This window comes from Scyliorhinus torazame, chromosome 26 (assembly GCF_047496885.1).
Source record: "Scyliorhinus torazame isolate Kashiwa2021f chromosome 26, sScyTor2.1, whole genome shotgun sequence".
NCBI classification, from domain to species: Eukaryota; Metazoa; Chordata; class Chondrichthyes; order Carcharhiniformes; family Scyliorhinidae; genus Scyliorhinus; species Scyliorhinus torazame.
Window position 1 is genome coordinate 21073726 of NC_092732.1, and position 10406 is coordinate 21084131.

Consider the following 10406-nt stretch of genomic DNA (forward strand, 5'->3'; position numbering starts at 1 on the left):
CTGTTTACATTGTCTGTTTGCAGCAGGGCACTGTTTATATAGACTCTGTTTACTGTATGTAGGGCACTCATCTCATAGACTCTGTTTACTGTAGGGCACTGTTTGGAGAGACTTTTTCCTGGAAGGCACGGTTTACATGGACTGTTTACTGTGGGAAACTGTTTACATAGACTGGGTAGGACACTGTTTATATAGACGGTATTTCTGTAGTACAATGTTTACATAGACGGGTTACTGTAGGGCACTGTTTACACAGACTGGTTACTGCACGACACTGTTTACATAGTGTTTACAGTAGGGTACTGTTTATATATACTGTTTACTGTCGGGTACTGTTTACATAGACTGTTTGCAGCTGGGCACTGTTTAGATAGACTCTTTACTGTTGAGTACTGTTAACATAGACTTTGTTTACTGTAGGGCACTGTTTACATTGTTTACTGTCGAGCACTGATTAGCTGCACTGTTTACTGTAAGAGTACTGTTTACATCGGCTCTGTTTACTGTATGTCGGGCTCTCTTCACAGACTCGGTTTACTGTAGTGCACAGTTTTGATAGACTGTTTACTGTAGGGCACTGCTTACATGGACTGTTTACTGTGGGAAACTGTTTACATAGACTATTCAGCGTAGGGCACTGTTTACCGAGACTGTTTTCTGTAGTCCAATGTTTACATGGACTGTTCACTGTAGGACACTGTTTTCATAGACTATTTATTGTAGGGCACTGTTTATATAGATGGTTTACTGTCGGGCGCTGTTTATATAGACTGTTTACTGCAAAACACTGTTTACAAAGACTGCTTACAGTCGGGCACTGTTTATATAGACTACTGTAGGGCACTATTTACATAGACTCTGTTTTCTACAAGGCACTGATACAAAGACTGCTTACAGTACGGCACTGTTACTGTAGGGCACTGTTTATATCGACTGTAAACTGTTGGCCACGAATTACATTGACAGTTTTCTGTAGGATACTGTTTACATACACTATTAACTGTATGGCACTGTTTATATAGACTCTGTTTACTGCAGGGCACTGTTAACATCGACTTTGTATCCTGTTTACTATTTACTCTGTTTACATAGACTGTTTACTGTTGCACACTGTTTGCATAGACTGTTTACTGGAAAGTACTGTTTACATAGACTCTGCTTACTGTATGTAGGGCACTCTTCACATAGACTCTGTTTATGTAGCTCACTGTTTTCATAGACTGTTTATCATAGGGCACTGTTTACATGACTCTGTTTTCTGTAGGGCACTGTTTACATAGACTGTTTACTGTAGGGCACTGTTTAAATTGACTGTTTACTGTACGGCACTGTTGACATAGACTGTCTACTGTGGGAAACTGTTTACATAGACTGTTCAGCATAGTGCACTGTTTACTGCAGGACACTGTATACAGAGACTGTTTTCTGCAGTACAATGTTTACGTAGACGGTTTACTGTACGTCACTGTTTTTATAGACTGTTTACTGTAGGGCACTGTTTATACAGACTGTTTACCATAGGGTACTGCTTATATAGACCGTTTACTGCAGGACACTGTTTACAGAGACTGTTTTCTGCACGGCACTGTTTAAATGCACTGTTTGCAGCAGGGCACTGTTTATATAGACTGTTTACTGTAGAGTACTGTTTACATAGACTCGGTTTACTGTATGTAGGGCACTCTTCACATCGACCCTGTTTACTGTAGTGCACTGTTTACATACTGTTTTCTGTAGGGCCATGTTTACATACACTTTGAATTCTTTGAGGAGGTGACCAAGCATGTGGATGAAGGTAAAGCAGTGGATGTAGTGTACATGGATTTTAGTAAGGCATTTGATAAGGTTCCCCATGGTAGGCTTCTGCAGAAAGTAAGGAGGCATGGGATAGTGGGAAATTTGGCCAGTTGGATAACGAACTGGCTAACCGATAGAAGTCAGAGAGTGGTGGTGGATGGCAAATATTCAGCCTGGATCCCAGTTACCAGTGGCGTACCGCAGGGATCAGTTCTGGGTCCTCTGCTGTTTGTGATTTTCATTAATGACTTGGATGAGGGAGTTGAAGGGTGGGTCAGTAAATTTGCAGACGATATGAAGATTGGTGGAGTTGTGGATAGTAAGGAGGGCTGTTGTCAGCTGCAAAGAGACATAGATAGGATGCAGAGCTGGGCTGAGAAGTGGCAAATGGAGTTTAACCCTGAAAAGTGTGAGGTTGTCCATTTTGGAAGGACATATGAATGCGGAATACAGGGTTAAATGCAGAGTTCTTGGCAATGTGGAGGAGCAGAGAGATCTTGGGGTCTATGTTCATACATCTTTGAAAGTTGCCACTCAAGTGGATAGAGCTGTCAGAAGGCCTATGGTGTGCTCGCGTTCAGTAACAGAGGGATTGAATTTAAGAGCCGTGAGGTGATGATGCAGCTGTACAAAAGTTTGGTAAGGCCGCATTTGGAGTACTGTGTACAGTTCTGGTCGCCTCATTTTAGGAAGGATGTGGAAGTTTTGGAAAAGGTGCAAAGAAGATTTACCAGGATGTTGCCTGGATTGGAGAGTAGGTCTTATGAGGTAAGGTTGAGGGTGCTAGGCCTTTTCTCATTAGAACAGAGAAGGATGAGGGGCGACTTGATAGAGGTTCATAAGATGATCAGGGGAATAGATAGAGTAGACAGTCAGAGACTTTTTCCCCGGATGGAACAAACCATTACAAGGGGACATAAATTTAAGGTGAAAGGTGGAAGATATAGGAGGGATATCAGAGGTAGGTTCTTTACCCAGAGAGTAGTGGGGGCATGGAATGCACTGCCTGTGGAAGTAATTGAGTCGGAAACATTAGGCACCTTCAAGCAGCTATTGGATAGGTACATGGATTCTGGAAAAATTATATAGTGTAGATTTAGTTGTTCTTAAGGGCAGCACGGTAGCATTGTGGATAGCACAATTGCTTCACAGTTCCAGGGTCCCAGGTTCGATTCCGGCTTGGGTCACTGTCTGTGAGAAGTCTGCACGTCCTCCCCATGTCTGCGTGGGTTTCCTCCGGGTGCTCCGGTTTCCTCCCACAGTCCAAAGATGTGCAGGTTAGGTGGATTAGCAATGATAAATTGCCCTTAGTGTCCAAAATTGCCCTTGGTTTTGGGTGGAGGTGTTGAGTTTGGGTAGGGTGCTCTTTCCAAGAGCCGGTGCAGACTCAAAGGGCCGAATGGCCTCCTTCTGCACTGTAAATTCAATGATAATCTATGATTAATCTAGGACAAAGGTTCGGCACAACATCGTGGGCCGAAGGGCCTGTTCTGTGCTGTATTTTCTATGTTCTATGTTCTATGTACACTCTGTTTACTGTAGGGCACTGTTTACATAGACTGTTTACTGTGGGAATCTGATAATATTGACTGTTTACTGTAGGGCACAGTTTACTGAGACTGTTTTCTGAAGTACAATGTTTATATAGACTGTTTACTGTCGGGCACTTTTTATAGAGACAGTGGCTGCGATGGCCGAGTGGTTAAGGCGTTGGACTCGAAATACAATGGGGTTTCCCCGCGCAGGTTCGAACGCTGCCCGCAGCGGATGGGCACATAGCCTTTAGGGGCTGGTCTAGCATCGGGCTAAATCGCTTGCTTTGCAAGCAGACCAAGTCAGGCCAGCAGCACGGTGCAATTCCCGTACCATCCTCCTCAAAAAGGCGCCAGAACGGGGCGACTAGGGGCTTTTCACAGTAACTTCATTTGAAGCCTACAAGCGATTTCATTTTCATTTTCTGTAGGCCACTGTTTATATAGACTGTTTAATGCATAGCACTGTTTATAGAGGCTGTTTACTGTATGGCACTGGTGATACAGGCTGTTTCCTGTGCGCCGCTGTTTACATAGACTCTGTTTACTGCGACGCTGTGTTTTCAAAGACTGCTTACAGTAAGGCACTGTTACTGTAGGGCACTGTTTATATTGACTGTTTATTTAGGGCACTGTTTACATCGACTATTTACTGTATGGCACTGTTTAAGAACATAGAACAATGAACAATACAGCGCAGTACAGGCCCTTCAGCCCACAATGTTGCACCTAAACAAAAGCCATCTAACCTACACTATGCCATTATCATCCATATGTTTATCCAATAAACTTTGAAATGCCCTCATGTTGGCGAGTTCACTACTGTAGCAGGTAGGGCATTCCACGGCCTCACTACTCTTTGCGTAAAGAACCTACCTCTGACCTCTGTCCTTTAAAGCTATGTCCCCTCGTGCCAGCCATTTCCATCCGCGGGAGAAGGCTCCCACTGTCCACCCTATCCAACCCCCTGATCATTTTGTATGCCTCTATTAAGTCTCCTCTTAATCTTCTTCTCTCCAACGAAAACAACCTCAAGTCCATCAGCCTTTCCTCATAAGATTTTCCCTCCATACCAGGCAACATCCTGGTAAATCTCCTCTGCACCCGCTCCAAAGCCTCCACGTCCTTCCTATAATGCGGTGACCAGAACTGTACGCAATACTCCAAATGCGGCCGTATCAGAGTTCTGTACAGCTGCAACATGACCTCCTGACTCCGGAACTCAATCCCTCTACCAATAAAGGCCAACACTCCATAGGCCTTCTTCACAACCCTATCAACCTGGGTGGCAACTTTCAGGGATCTATGTACATGGACACCTAGATCCCTCTGCTCATCCACACTTTCAAGAACTTTTCCATTAGCCAAATATTCCGCATTCCTGTTATTCCTTCCAAAGTGAATCACCTCACACTTCTCTACATTAAACTCCATTTGCCACCTCTCAGCCCAGCTCTGCAGCTTATCTATGTCCCTCTGTAACCTGCTACATCCTTCCACACTATCGACAACACCACCGACTTTAGTGTCGTCTGCAAATTTACTCACCCACCCTTCTGCGCCTTCCTCTAGGTCATTGATAAAAATGACAAACAGCAACGGCCCCAGAACAGATCTTTGTGGTACTCCACTTGTAACTGAACTCCATTCTGAACATTTCCCATCAACCACCACCCTCTGTCTTCTTTCAGCTAGCCAATTTCTGATCCACATCTCTAAATCATACTCAATCATCAGCCTCCGTATTTTCTGCAATAGCCTACCGTGGGGAACCTTATCAAACACTTTGCTGAAATCCATATACACCACATCAACTGCTCTACCCTCGTCCACCTGTTCAGTCACCTTCTCAAAGAACTCGATAAGGTTTGTGAGGCATGACCTACCCTTCACAAAGCCATGCTGACTATCCATGATCATATTATTCCTATCTAGATGATTATAAATCTTGTCTCTTATAATCCCCTCCAAGACTTTGCCCACTACAGACGTGAGGCTCACCGGTCTATAGTTGCTGGGGTTGTCTCTGCTCCCCTTGTTGAACAAAGGCACCACATTTGCTATCCTCCAGTCCTCTGGCACTATTCCTGTAGCCAATGATGACATAAAAATCAAAGCCAAAGGTCCAGCAATCTCTTCCCTGGCCTCCCAGAGAATCCTAGGATAAATCCCATCAGGTCCCGGGGACTTATCTATTTTCAGCCTGTCCAGAATTGCCAACACCTCTTCCCTACGTACCTCAATGCCATCTATTCTATTAGCCTGGGGCTCAGCATTCTCCTCCACAACATTATCTTTTTCCTGAGTGAATTCTGACGAAAAATATTCATTTAGTATCTCTCCTATCTCTTCAGACTCCACACACAACTTCCCATCCCTGTCCTTGACTGGTCCTACTCTTTCCCTAGTCATTCGCTTATTCCTGACATACCTATAGAAAGCTTTTGGGTTTTCCTTGATCCTACCTGCCAAATACTTCTCATGTCCCCTCCTTGCTCGTCTTAGCTCTCTCTTTAGATCCTTCCTCGCTAACTTGTAACTATCCATCGCCCCAACTGAAACTTCACACCTCATCTTCACATAGGCCTCCTTCTTCCTCTTAACAAGAGATTCCACTTCTTTGGTAAACCACGGTTCCCTCGCTCGACGCCTTCCTCCCTGCCTGACCGGTACATACTTATCAAGAACACGCAGTAGCTGATCCTTGAACAAGCTCCACTTATCCAGTGTGCCCAACACTTGCAGCCTACTTCTCCACCTTATCCCCCCCAAGTCACGTCTAATGGCATCATAATTGCCCTTCCCCCAGCTATAACTCTTGCCCTCCGGTGTGTACTTATCCCTTTCCATCATTAACGTAAACGTCACCGAATTGTGGTCACTGTCCCCAAAGTGCTCTCCTACCTCCAAATCCAACACCTGGCCTGGTTCATTATCCAAAACCAAATCCAACATGGCCTCGCCTCTTGTTGGCCTGTCAACATAGTGTGTCAGGAAACCCTCCTGCACACACTGTACAAAAAACGACCCATCTAATGTACTCAAACTATATATTTTCCAGTCTATATTTGGAAAGTTAAAGTCTCCCCTAATAACTACCCTGTTACTTTCGATCTTATCCAGGATCATCCTCGCCATCCTTTCCTCTACATCCCTAGAACTATTTGGAGGCCTATAGAAGACTCCCAACAGTGAGACCTCTCCTTTCATGTTTCTAACCTCAGCCCATACTACCTCGGAAGATGAGTCCCCATCTAGCATCCTCTCCGCCACCGCAATACTGCTCTTGACTAGCAGCGCCACACCTCCCCCTCTTTTGCCTCCTTCTCTGAGCTTACTAAAACACCTAAACCCCGGAACCTGCAACATCCATTCCTGTCCCTGCTCTATCCATGTCTCCGAAATGGCCACAACATCGAAGTCCCAGGTACCAACCCATGCTGCCAGTTCCCCTACCTTATTTCGTATACTCCTGGCATTGAAGTAGACACACTTCAAACCACCTACCTGAACACTGGCCCCCTCCTGCTACGTCAAATCTGTTCTCCTGACCTCTATACTCTCATTCTCCCTTACCCTAAAACTACAATCCAGGTTCCCATGCCCCTGCTGCATTAGTTTAAACCCCCCCAAAGAGCACTAACAAATCTCCCCCCCAGGATATTTGTGCCCCTCAGGTTCAGATGTAGACCATCCTGTCTGTAGAGGTCCCACCTTCCCCAGAAAGAGCCCCAGTTATCCAGAAATCTGAATCCCTCCCGCCTGCACCATCCCTGTAGCCACGTGTTTAATTGCTCTCTCTCCCTATTCCTCATCTCACTATCACGTGGCACGGGCAACAACCCAGAGATAACAACTCTGTTTGTTCTAGTTCTGAGCTTCCATCCTAGCTCCCTGAAAGCCTGCCTGACATCCTTGTCCCCTTTCCTACCTATGTCGTTAGTGCCAATGTGGACCACGACTTGGGGCTCCCCCTAAGGACCCGGAAAACACGATCCGAGACATCACGTACCCTTGCACCTGGGAGGCAACATACCAAACGTGAGTCTCTCACGCTCCCACAAAATCTCCTATCTGTGCCCCTGACTATCGAGTCCCCAATTAGTAATGCTCTGCTCCTCTCCCCCCTTCCCTTCTGAGCAACAGGGACAGACTCCGTGCCAGAGGCCCGTACCCCATGGCTTACCCCTGGTAAGTCGTCCCCCCCCCCCACAAGTATCCAAAGCGGTATACTTGTTTCTCAGGGGAACGACAGCAAGGGAATCCCTGCACTGACTGCTTTTTCCCAGTCCCTCTTCCAGTTACCCATCTATCTCCAATCTTTGGTATAACTAATTCCCTGAAGCTGCTATCTATGACCCCCTCTGCCTCCCGAATGATCCGAAGTTCTTCCAACTCCAGCTCCAGTTCCCTAACTCGGTCTTGGAGGAGCTGGAGATGGCAGCACTTCCTGCAGGTAAAATCAGCAGGGACACTAACGGCATCCCTCACCTCAAACATCCTGCAGGAGGAACATTGCACTCCCTTCCCTGCCATCCCTCTAACTTTCTACCAAGATCTGGCTAACAACTAAATTACTTTGGTTTTTTTTTTTTAAATAATAATAATAAAATATGGTACTTACCTCACACCAATGGGTTTTATTATTAGGCTAGAGGAGGAGGGCGGGTGGGAGACACTACACGTGTAGTGTCTCGGGTTTCCTCTCCACCAGAATTTATTGGTGAGGGTCTTCCCAGAAGTCCGCGGGTCGAACTTCCTGTTCCCGCCTTAAACACTAAATTTTTTTTTTTTTAAAACAGCAAAGAGGGACCGAAAACGGGACCAGGTAAGTGTTTTTAAAGGAGAGACTTACCTCCCAGAAATCACTTCCGCACTGCTCCCGCTGAAATTGACTAACCAGCTACGCTCCCGCTGAAATCGACTGGCCTGCCCCTGCAAAGACAAGTGTTTTTAAAGGAGAGACTTACCTCCCAGATATCACTTCCGCACTGCTCCCGCTGAAATTGACTAACCAGCTCCGCTCCCGCTGAAATCAACTCTTAACACAGACTGTTTACTGTCGGGGACTGTTTACATAGATTGTTTTCTGTAGGGCACTGTTTATATAGACTGTTTACTGCATGGCACTGTTTATACAGGCTGTTTCCTGTGCGGTACTGTTTACATAGACTGTTTACTGTAGGGGACTGTTTACATAGACTGTTTACTGCATGGCACTGTTTATACAGGCTGTTTCCTGTGCGGTACTGTTTACATAGACTGTTTTCTGCATGGTACTGTTTACAAAGACTGCTTACAGTCGGTCACTGTTACTGTAGGGCACTGTTTATATAGACTGTTTGCTGTAGAGTACTGTTTACATAAACTCGGTTTTCTGTATATCGGGCACTCTTCACATAGACTCTGTTTACTGTAGGGCACTGTTTACATAGACTGTTTACCGTAGGGCACTGTTTACATAGAATCTCTGTTTACTGTAGGGCAAAGTTTATATAGACTGTTTACTGCAGGACACTGTATACAGAGACTGTTTTCTGTAGTACAATGTTTACGTAGACGGTTTACTGTACGTCACTGTTTTTATAGACTGTTTACTATAGGGCACTGTTTATAAAGACTGTTTACCGTAGGTACTGCTTATATAGACTGTTTACTGCAGGACACAGTTTACAGAGACTGTTTTCTGCACGGCACTGTTTTTATAGGCTGTTTACTGTAAGTACTGTTTACATAGACTCGGTTTACTGTATGTAGGGCACTCTTCACATCGACGCTGTTTAATGTAGTGCACTGTTTATATACTGTTTACTGTAGGGTACTGTTTACATAGACTGTTACTGTGGGAAACTGTTTAAATAGACTGTTTAATGTAGGGCACTCTTTACTGAGTGTTTTCTGAAGTACAATGTTTACATAGACTGTTTACTGTCGGACACTGTTTTCATACACTGTTCACTGTAGAGCATAGTTTATATAGACTGCTTACTGTCGGGCACTTTTTATAGAGACAGTGGCTGCGATGGCCGAGTGGTTAAGGCGTTGGACTCGAAATACAATGGGATTTCCCCGCGCAGGTTCAAACGCTGCTCGCAGCGGAGGGGCAGATAGCCTTTCGGGGCTGGTTTAGCACCGGGCTAAATCGCTGGCTTTGCAAGCAGACCAAGGCAGGCCAGCAGCACGGTGCAATTCCCGTACCATCCTCCTCGAACAGGCGCCGGAACGGGGCGACTAGGGTCTTTTCACAGTAACTTCATTTGAAGCCCACTTGTGACAACAAACATTTTCATTTTCATTTTCTGTAGGCCACTGTTTATATAGACTGTTTACTGTATGGCACTGTTTATACAGGCTGTTTACTGTATGGCACTGTTTACAGAGGCTGTTTACTGTATGGCACTGTTGATACAGGCTGTTTCCTGGACGCCGCTGTTTACATAGACTCTGTTTACTGCGAGGCTGTGTTTTCAAAGACTGCTTACAGTACGGCACGGTTACTGTAGGGCACTGTTTATATAGACTGTTTATTTAGGCCACTGTTTATACAGGATGTTTCCTGTGCGGCACTGTTTACATAGACTGTTTTATGCATGGCACTGTTTACTAAGACTGCTTACAGTCGGGCACTGTTACTGTCGGGCACTGTTTATAAAGACTGTTTACTGTAGAGTATTGTTTACATAAACTCGGTTTTCTGAATGTAGGGCAATGTTTAAATGGACTGTTTATTGTAGAGCACTCTTTACAAGACTGTTTACTGTTGGAAACTGTTTACATAGACTGTTTACTGTAGGGCACGGTTTTATATAGATTGTTTACTGTAGGGCAGTGTTTACATAGACTTTTTTTCTGAAGGACACTGTTTACATTAGCTATATACTGTAGGCCACTGTATATATAGACTGTTTACTGTAGGACACTGTATATATAGACTGTTTACTGTGGGGCCCTGCATATATAGGCTACTGCATGGCGCTGTTTATACAGGCTGTTTACTGTGCGGCACTGTTTCATAGCCTCTGTTTCTGCAAGGCACTGTTTACAAAGACTGCTTACAGTAGGGCACAGTTACTGTAC

General features: G+C 45.0%; 2 non-coding genes across 2 annotated transcripts; both read left to right on the forward strand.

The window, feature by feature from the left end:
* The first annotated feature begins 3481 nt into the window (after window positions 1-3481).
* trnas-cga (transfer RNA serine (anticodon CGA)) lies at window positions 3482-3563 on the forward strand. The gene has a single exon. It is a non-coding gene; the product is annotated as a tRNA-Ser (tRNA).
* Window positions 3564-9345: 5782 nt separating this feature from the next.
* Window positions 9346-9427, forward strand: trnas-cga (transfer RNA serine (anticodon CGA)). Its single transcript has one exon. It is a non-coding gene; the product is annotated as a tRNA-Ser (tRNA).
* The last annotated feature ends 979 nt before the right edge of the window (window positions 9428-10406 follow it).